The 10,775-nt window shown below is 40.1% G+C and overlaps 1 protein-coding gene across 1 annotated transcript in view; it reads left to right on the plus strand.

Annotated features, from left to right (window-relative positions):
* LOC308637274 (sulfotransferase 2A1-like) overlaps nucleotides 1-10,775 on the plus strand; it is a gene marked incomplete at its 5' end in the record, with an annotated part of 104,357 nt that overhangs the window by 54,042 nt on the left and 39,540 nt on the right. The gene's annotated exons all lie outside the window — the stretch shown is intronic.

Below are 10,775 nucleotides of genomic sequence, written 5' to 3' on the forward strand. Positions count from 1 at the left end.
CAGATCTACACCAAGGCACATCATAATAAAAATGCCTAGCATACAGAATAAGGAGAGAATTTTAAAAGCCACAAGAAAAAGGAATCAGATTAATACAGGGGAAACCAATTAGGATATCTGCAGATTTTTCAACCCAGACCCTGAAAGCTAGTAGATGCTGGAACAACATATACCAAGCTCTGAAAGAAAATGGATGCCAACCAAGAACCTTATATCCAGCAAAATTAAGCTTTAGATTTGATGATGAAATGAAAACCTTCCATGATAAACAAAAGAATTTACAACTAGAAAGTCTGCACTATAGAACATCCTTGGCAAAATTTTCCATGAGGAGGAAATAAAATACAACAATGAAAATCAGTAGAGGGAAGTATTACACTAAAGGAAAAGCTAATCAAAGTAGAAACCAAGTCAAGTTAAATACCAAAAATAAACAAAAATGACTGGGAATAAAAATCATGTCTCAATAATAATTCTGAATGTTAATGGCCTAAACTCAGCAATCAAAAGGCATAGACTAGTTGATTGGATTAAAAAGACTCCAAAATATGCTGCCTCCAAGAGACTTATCTTATAGGAAAAGACATACACAGACTGAAGGTGAACGGTTGGGAAAAAACATACCACTCACTGGACTGCAGAAAAAAGCAGGGGTCTCCAAACTCATATCAAATAAGGTAGACTTCAAGCCAAAGTTAATAAAAAGGGATAAAGAAGGACATTTCATACTGCTCAAGGGAACCATATACCAATGAGACAAAATAATTATAAATATATATGCCCCAACAATGAAGCAGCTATGTTCATCAAACTCTTCTCAAGGTCAAGAATCAAATAGACTACAGCACAATAATTCTGGGTGACTTTAACACATCTCTTTCACCACTGGATAGATCTTCCAAACAAAAGCTGAACAAAGAAACTATTGAACTCAATAATGCAATCAATAACATAGACTTAATTGACATACATAGACTATTTCATCTATCAACAAGTGAATACACTTTGTTCTCATCAGCACATAGATCCTTCTCTAAAATAGACCATACATTATGCCATGAAGCAATTCTTAGCAAATACCAAAAAAATAGATAGTACCCTTCATTCTATCAGATCATAATAGAATAAAATTAGAAATTAATGATAAAATAAAAAAATAAAAGCAACTCCAACACCTGGAGACTAAATAATATGCTATTGAGTAAACAATGGGTTGCAAAAGACATCAAAGAGGAGTTTAAAAAATTCTTAGAGGTGAATGAGAACACTGATACAACATATTGAAATCTCTTGTGTGGGGACCCACACTGAATGACCGCACCTTTCAGTCCTGATGCCTCAGATTCTGACAACCACTGCATTCACTGTGGCTTGGGCAGGGTCTAGCTCAGATAGCAAGAAGGTCTTCTTTGTGGGATGTGCCCCTAGGGTTGAGTTACACTCACCTGTCCTTTGTAGTCCTGATCTTCTGCTCTTTTTTGGATAGAGCTTTCTAAGAACAAGAGTCCCCCAATAAAAGCTCAACTCCTAACGTATTCCCCCCCCCTCACTTGTCAGCCCCTTGTGACTTTGTCTTGCTCTCCCTTTTGGGGAGACTGAGGATGAGAGCCAGGGAAGCTGTCCTGAAGCTTGTGTAAAGATAAATTGTGTCTGTGTTTTATTTGGAGTCCCTGCAAATTTACACAATCTTAGTTCAGCTGCTCACCCTGGTCGGAGGTGGCAGGTGATTCCCAGAACCAGGGATCGCTTGGGGTGAATTTCCAGGTAGATTTGGGTGAGTGCACTTTAGAAATTCAGTGCACCATGTTTGGGAGTTGTAGAAGAAGCAGGCAGTCTGAGAGCCCAGGACATTAAAGAAATATCATGGGCAATTCCACATCTTCAGAAAAAGAAATTTACCTAACCATCCTGGAGTCCCTAATCAACTGGAAAGGAAAACAGGTCAGGAGGGCCCAGCTGGCTCAGTTCCTGAAAACAGTGATGTATGCCAGTGCTTTTTGAGGAAGATTCACCAGATTTATGTACTTGGGAGAGGCTAGGTGGAAAATTGTCTAAAGGCTGCCTCTCTGCCAAGCTAAGAGTACAATAAAAAATATCAAAAAATCTGGACTGCTTTAGAAATGTATCTTTTTGAAGATTGAGAGGAGGGCCAATGGTCTTCTGAAGACTTGTTTAAAGGGCTCCAGAAAGCAATGAGAAGTTTGGAGCAAGAGAAGCTGCCAGAGGCTGTTCCAGGTGGTTTCTTTATCTGTAGTGGGACTGAGGGTGGAGTCCGTTCTCGCCCAGTCTGTAGCTCACAAACTGCAGACAGCTGGCCTCAGAGCAAGACCTAAAACCAAACGTTCTGTCACAGCTGAACCAGACAGAACAGTGATCTAGAAGCACGCCAACCAAACTCAATGTGCTAGAGAGGAAGCCAGGCCCATTGGGTCTCTGTGATTCAAGATGAAGGGGAGGAAAATGGACGTGAAGGTACCGACAAAGCCGAGCCATAGTCAGACAGAGAGAATGATTTAGAGGAAGGTTTTGGTAGATTACATCTGCACTGCACCCGCCATTGGGATCCGGCCAGTCTCCTCTGGGAGAATGAGGTTCAATAACTACTGTGAATTGGAGGTACCCGTGTTTACACCCCTCCAACATGGCCCTAGAACAGTGCGGGAAGTGGGGAAGGACATTACCGGTTTTCAGTCTCAGAGACGCCATTCTCATGGACAGCACATGGCGTGGGAAAATTTGGATAGATATGGTGGCAATGGCTTGCCGCCATTTCTGAACTCACTTCAGTGCCAGGAAGCCTGGACAGGGCCTGCCCCAGGCCCACCAAACAGTAGGGGCACTGCAGTGTGTGCCGAAAGAGGAGTCACAGACTGCAACCTCATCAGGGCCGGCCATGCCAGCTTGTCACCATTACCAGCTGGCTCTTCTGAGACCAAATACACTTATGGCCAACCTTGGGAGTAACTCTAAGACCTGAAATGGGGCCACAACAAGTTCCTACTGGAGTTTGTGGGCCATTACTGCCAAATACCACAGGCCTAATTTTGGGGCAAAAGAGTTGAAAAAAAAAGGGAATTTGAGTGCTCCCAGGAGTGATTAGTTCAAATTTTAGAGATGAAATTGAAATTATTGTATAGTCAGACTGCGCTACTCAGCTCTCTTCAAGAGATGTATTAGCGCAGCTAATATTTCTGCCTTACCACTCCACCAAAGGCCCAGAAGAGACCTCAACTTCCCGGTCCCTAGACCAAGTGTACTGGGCTCAATTAGTTTGGCAAGAGCACCCTGTACTGGATCTTAAAATCAATCATAAAAAAATTCTGGGTATTGTAGATACTCGGGCTGATAGATCTGTTCTATCCAGTAGATTCTGGCCTAAGAGCCAGCCTTTGCATATTGCACCCACCAGCTTGGAGGGGATAGGTCAGATCTCTCAGCCTGACCAAAATGCTCAGAATCTTTGCTGGGAAGATAAAGATGGTAACTCTGGGATTTTCAAGTCTTATGTCTTAGACATCTTGCCAGTAAATTTGTGGGGCCGTGATAATCTAAGGAGCCTAGGTTTGTTATTAGTAACTCCAAATTCTATCATGTTATCTGAGGGACTTAATAAAAAATCTCTTCCTAGAGAAATTGAGGGAAATTTACAAGAAGGGTATTTGCCTATAACCCAATCTTCCCAACAGAGACTAATTAATACATCCAGCCAAAATTTTTGGTAGGGGCCCTGACTGTATCCCCGACCCAGAGAAGAGCAGAAAAAACATTAACTGGCTTACAGAAGAGCCAATCTGGGTTAGTCAGTGGCCCCTAACAGGGGAAAACTTAAAATAGCCCACATGCTAGTTCAGGAACAACTCCAAGATGGCCATATACAACCTAAGCTCAGTCCTTGGAACACCCCATCTTTGTAATAAGAAAAAATCTGGCAATTGGAGATTCCTGCAAGATCTCAGGGCAATTAATCATGTTACTGAGCCCCTGGGAGCCATACAACCAGGGCTTCCTTTCCCTACAGCCATCCCTTTGGATTATCATTTAATAGTAATAGATTTAAAAGATTGTTTCTTTTCTATACCTTTGCACCCAGATGACTGTAAAAGGTTTGCCTTTAGTGTTCTGGCAATAAAATCTAAAGAACCAGTTAAAAGATACAGCTGGAAATTTTTCCCTCAGGGAATGTGTAACAGCCTTACTCTGTGTCAAAATTTTGTGGCACAGACCATCACACCTGTGAGGGGGAAATTCCCTGATGCATATATTTTTCACTTTATGGATGATATAGTTTTAGCTCATGCTAATCAGGTGTGCTTTTAAAAATCTTGGCCCAATTAGAAACTTCATTCACAGCAATGGGTTTGTACAATTGCACCTGAAAAGGTACAGAGGACATCTCCTTGTCAATATTTAGGTCATGTGATTGAAGGGCACACAATCCATCCTCAAAACTTATTAAATAAGAGTCAAGGAGCTGCATACCCTTCATGATTTTCAGAAACTATTTGGTGATATTAATTGGCTGAGGCCATCTTTAAAGCTAACTACTTCAGATTTGAGTCCTTTATTCCAGATATTACAGGGAGATCCTTCTCCCACTTCTTCTTGTCAGCTCACAGCAGAAGTGAGAATGGCTTTGAGGAAAGTTAAAATTGCTATTAAAAATGCTCAGCTTACTAGAATTAATCCACAAGAGCCTATATACTTACTAATATTCCCAACTGCTCACGCTCCTACAGGGGCAATATGGCAATCATTGGGAGTTATTGAATGGATCCATTTAGCTCATTCTCCTCAAAAGTCATTAACTCCTTTTCATGATTTTGATGTTCAATTATATATCAAGGGCAGAACATGAGTTTTACAGCTAATATTATAATTATTCCATTTTCTGCTCAACAGAATGATTGGCTTTTCCAAACTTCTAATACTTGGCAAGTAGCTTTTTCTAATTTTCCTGGTCAAATAGAAAGCCATTATACTTGTGATAAAATTATTCAATTTGCCTTGGTAATTGCATTTATTTTTCCAAAGATTGTACATACACAGCCAATAAGTGGAGCACTAATGGTACTCACTGAAGCTCAAGCTCAGGTAAAGCAGATTTTTATAAGTCACACTCCTACAGAAATGATACAAACCTCATATACTTCTGCCCAATGAGCAGAAGTTCAAGCTCTCATTTGTGCTCTAAGCCATTTTTGAAAATGAGCCCATAAATATTTATTCTGACAGCTTATATACAGTTGCAGTTACTAAAAACATCAAAACTTCAACTTTTGGGCTTACGTTATCACAAGAGTTTTTCAATTTGTTTCATACCCTACAAAGGATGGTGCAAATGGGACAACACCTTAATAGGACTCCTATAAGACACCTATAAGACTCCTATAGTGCAAGAATTAAAATCAAGAATGAATAAAGGGGATGGATTCAAATTAAAGTGCTTCTTCTCAGCAAAAAAACAATCAGTGAGGTGAACAGAGAGCCTACAGAATGGGAGCAAATCTTTACCACACACACACATCAATAGAGCAATAATCTCTAGGATATATAAAAAACTCGGAAAACTCAACACCAAAAAACAAATAACCCCATCAATAAATGGGACAGGGAACTGAACAGTTCTCAGAAGATGATATCCAATTAATCAACAAATATATGAATTAGAGAAATGCAAATCAAAACTAAGATTTCATCTCACTCCAGTCAGAATGGCAGCTATTATGAAGACAAACAACAATAAGTGTTGGTGAGGATGTGGGGGGGAAGGTACACTCATACACTGCTAGTGGGACTGAAAATTGGTGCAGCCAATATGGAAAGCAGTATGAAGATTTCTTGTAAAACTGGGAATGAAACCACCATTTGGCCCAGCTATCCCATTCCTCAGTTTATATCCAAAGGACTTAAAAACAGCATACTACAGGGACACAGCCACATCAATGTTTATAGCAGTACAATTCATAATAGTTAAATTGTGGAACCAAACCAGATGCCCTCCAGTAGCTGAATGGATAAAGAAAACGTAGTATAGGTACACAATGGAATATTACTCAGCATTGAAAGAGAATAAAACCATGGCATTTGCAGGTAAATGGATGGAGTTGAAGCATATAATACTAAGAGAAGTTAGCCAATCCCAGAAAACCAAATGCTGAATGTTTTCACTGATATAAAGATTCTGATTCATAATGGGTTGAGACGGGAGCATGAGAGGAATAGATGAACTCTAGATAGGATAAAAGGGAGGGAGGTGAAGTGTGGGGCATGGGGGTAGGAAAGACAGTGGAATGAGATGGATATCATTATCCTAAGTATATGTATGAAGACACAAATAGTGTGAATATACTTTGTATACAGCATGAGATATGAAAAATTGTTCTGTATATGTGGAATATGAATTGTAACGCATTCTTTTGTCATATATAACGAATTAAAATTTAAAAATACCAGGCTGCAGAAATGGGGCATGTGGCTCAAACTACATGACAGGACAGAGTGGTGGGATATGTAATAGACAACATTGCTATAAAGACCATTAATGTAGGGTAGATGTCATGCTTGTGTTTTCCCAGAAGGTGCATTTCATCCTGCCGGGGTACCTGAACGTGCCATTAGACTTGGAGGATCTAGAGCCAAGATTCAAATGGCTAAATATCGAGCAAGAGATGTCAGCCCTGACTCCCAGCAATAAGAGAAAGCAATAAGGTATAAAGAAGGCCTAGAAAAACCCAACAGTGAAAATACCATCATTTTAACTGCTGAAAAACCTAATGCTACAGGCTGAACAGATGGTTCAGCACCAAGGAAGAATGAAGTCTCAGCTCTGATGTTTGTAGCCGTGCTAGCTCTGCTGAGCCGTCAGGTAAATGGGTCCAGGGAGAAGGTATTGGACATATTTTCCAGATCCACCTTTAGTATACCCAGTGGTGTGGAATATAGAATCCATGCCAGTATTTACAAATGATACATCTATGATAGGAGGTTTTACATATACCCGTACCCCCATCCATGGGACTGAACTTAATTATACTGGCTATAGTGGTTAGCTGCCTATGTGTTGGTCCCATGATAAACATGCTGCCTATCTTTTGAGGAAAAAAATAGCATTTGGCGGACCTAGGCCAGTCAACCATATTGGTCCCTGGGACTGAAAGCCATATGTTAGAACAGTCATTAAAATGGGACTTTCTCATAACAAGCCAGTCATTTCTGTAGAACATCTACTAATACCTCACTGTCCTAAATGTTAGGCACCTTTCCTAAATGGATAGATTGTGCAAATACCTTGCCAGTACAACATAAAGTGTCTAGAAATGGTGGGTATATTTTAGACTGGTTCCCTAGAATTGACAGAAGATAATTATGCAAGGATGCCATGACCCCTGGAGGCTCTGTTGGTAATATCTTGACCTTCAGTGAAGGTGGTATCCAGAAAGATGTTTGGTGCTTGATTGCTGCCTCAGAATTTTTGCATTATACTGACGTAGCTGTACCTGATTTTGTAGGCAGGGATTGTAAAGAGGGTTCCTGCTATGGCCTGCAGGCCTGTGTCCAATCTCCTTATGCTTTGATTGTGAGATTTAAGGGAAAGGATAATAAATATCTTTTAGCCTGTAAAAAATGTAATTTAACTAATTGTATAACTGGATATAATAGAGTGAAGGGAAGAGTGATACTTCACCAGCCCTCTTCTTATTGCCAGCTAACATTTCAGAACTATGGTATGCTGATATTGGCATTCAGGTCTTGCAACAGATGCATGCCCAGGAGACCAGACCTAAGTGAGCTCTTGGTCTCATAATACTTGGAGTGGCTGCTTTGGTTTCATCGTTTGCTTCCATGGTCACATATTGGTGGCTATATCTCAAAAAATTTCAGCATGCGAATTTTCTTAATAATTTGGATCAAAATACTTCCAAATCACTCCATAATCAGATAAACATTGATGAAAAGATTGAAACTACATTGAATGCCTTAGAATCCACTGTCATAAATATCGGTAATGAGATTTCTGCCCTAAACTTTAAGGAAAGGTTGAAATGCCATGCTGATTATAAATATGTGTATGTTACTGCAGCCAAACACAATGCTTCCCCATTTGGGATTGGGAAAAGGTTAAAAACCATCTATTGGGTGTTTGGCAGAACAAATACCCTGGATCTTCTGGAGTTACATCGTCATATACAGGATATTCAAAAAAGTAAATTGACCTTTTGGATCCTACCTCTTGAGCTGATCAAATGCTTCAAGAATTAAATGGCTTTATTCCTGGAAACATGCTTAAACATTCTGCATGGTATATTAATGGGATTTTATATATATATATATATATATATATATATTACACGGTATATTACGTGGTATAGTAATGGCTGTCTATGCTATTCATTCTCTTTTGTATTGTGATGATAGGATGTTGTGCTCTCAGAACAAGAATCTGGGAACTCAAGATAATGGCTCATCATTTACTCTTCCAAAGCAAAAAGGGGGAATATGTCAGGGGCTGCCTTGCCCAAGAGATAGGCACCCCTGCCAGCCTGGAGTAATGAGGGTACTGGACTGGCTTCACATGCCAAATGCTGTGAGAAGTAAGTGTTCTTTACCTTCACTTGGCAGGGAAGTGCCTCAGCTCTGGGCTTGGCCATTACCCAGTGGGATTGGGCTGCCTGCTTTTTGGTAATACTATCCCTTGCCCTATTTGGGTGGAATAGTCTATCGAATGTCTTTTCCATAATAAATAGAAGGGCTCCGGGTGCACTTGCTTTCTTGCTTTATGGCCTTCTGGCATGGAAAAGGACCCCTGAGTTCGCAGATCCATCCCTGACCCCTGCTTACTGAAACAATTACTTCTGTGTCAGTGTGGTCTTTTCAGCACCAGCCCAAACCATGCAGAGTTATCCTGATTTCATCGCTTGTGCAAGGCATGGGTGATAGATCATCTTTGCCTGTTTTTTTGCTAACCATTTTCTGAAAGGATCTTTATCATTTCAACATTGTTTTTTCTTCTCTTCCACTACTATGTTTATATGCCTTCTTAAATTGGATGATTGTGATGTTTGTGGGACTTCTTTGAATTTTACCTTCATTTATGATGATTTTTATTTTTATTTTTTAAAAATATGTTTCTAACTTTAGTTTTATGGGTTTATGAATAATACCCTTCTGTTGGCAGGGTCAGAATTTGAGGTACTTGGGATAATGTTTTGTTATTTTTGTGAACACTGTGGTGTGAATTATTCAGTTTGGGGAGAAGTAAATCCAGCAACAAGGGAAGAGGAAAGGAAGGAGGGAGAGAGAGTGAGAGAAAGAGAAGGGGGAGGGAGAGAGAAAAAGCATGAGCGAGGGACAGAGAGGGTATGACTATAATCATACTTGAATTCATTCTTTGTTGTAGGCAGCCCAAAGTACTGACCTATCCATGTCAACTAGAAAAAGGTTTTACAGCTTGTTTAAACAAGCTTTTAGATTTTAGATAGAAGAAATGCCATGAGAGATATTGCAAGGAAATTGCATAAAACAAGTCATTCTGTATAATGCCATCTGTTAGTTCTCCATATTGGGAGCCCGGATATAGTAAATGGGTGTGTGTGGAGCCTGAATTAACAGTGAACGCTGCAATGAGCACCTCTGCTCACATCCTGGACATCACAGGTACAAGACAAACACAGAAAACTAAACAAAGCTTAGATAATAATTAAGAACATTAGAAAGTCCTTAGAGACGGAAAGTCATCACTAATTGAAAACAGAACTGTCACTGAACCAGATTCATTAATGTCACATTTTAAAAGGCCAAGATTTTGAGGCCAGGTTCTTGGGGAAGGACAAAGATTGGTTTGGACAGCTAGGAAGCCAAAGAAGGTGGGAGGCTCTGACCAGCAAAGCCACGACAGGGAGCCTATTGTGCAGAAGGGCCACACAGTGGGGGGGGGGGGGGAAGGAGCAGGTGGGGAGTGGGCAGGAAGGACTGATGACTGGAGACATCTAGGGCCACTCCCAAGGCCTGGATGGGACATTGTCTAGTTCACTTTGTCTTGCTGTACTCAGCCTTTATGGGAGGAGATAAGTTAGACGCATTTAGGTCAAATCAACCTTGTATTTTATGAGCCACTTGAGAAAGGACAAATAGGTTCAGCTGAGGAGCTGAGCAGAAACCTGATCCAAGCTTTTAGAGCATCACAGAAGAGAGACACTACAAGAAGGCCAAGATGGCAAGCTTCTCAATTCCGCAATTTTAGCTAACCATTGCAAATCTGCAGGATCAAGTGAACAGTTATGGCCTATACCAAAATGGTCTTCAAATTCCTTTAAAGAATCCTCAGCAAATCTTATCATCATTGCCTCATATAAGAAGTGTTTCCCACATCAAAGTACTGGGAGACAAATACTATATAGCTCAGCAGCATGACCTCCAAAATTAGTGAATTTTAAATTCATCTCAAAGAAGGCAGAGGTAGAGGTATTTATTTGGATTTTACCTTAATTGCAAGATTATTGGTGGAACATTTCTCATACCTACAAGAGATGAATGAGTGAACAGTCAAGTTTAGTACTAAATGTACACCCAAGGAAAATCTTACCTTTGTTTTTCTCATGCTTACCAAATTTCTGCTTTAAATAGGGGAATATTGGAGAGGTGGAACCCACAGTCATTTACAGGAGAATAGGTAACTAAACTGTTTCCCATGTCTCAATTCAATCCTGAACTCCTCTATACATGTCAGCTCAGATAAAACTCTATTTCAAATGCTGAGGAGAAATAAGAGTCTATGA

The sequence above is a fragment of the Spermophilus citellus genome (assembly GCF_964194105.1).
Source record: "Spermophilus citellus genome assembly, chromosome: 18".
Taxonomy (NCBI): Eukaryota; Metazoa; Chordata; class Mammalia; order Rodentia; family Sciuridae; genus Spermophilus; species Spermophilus citellus.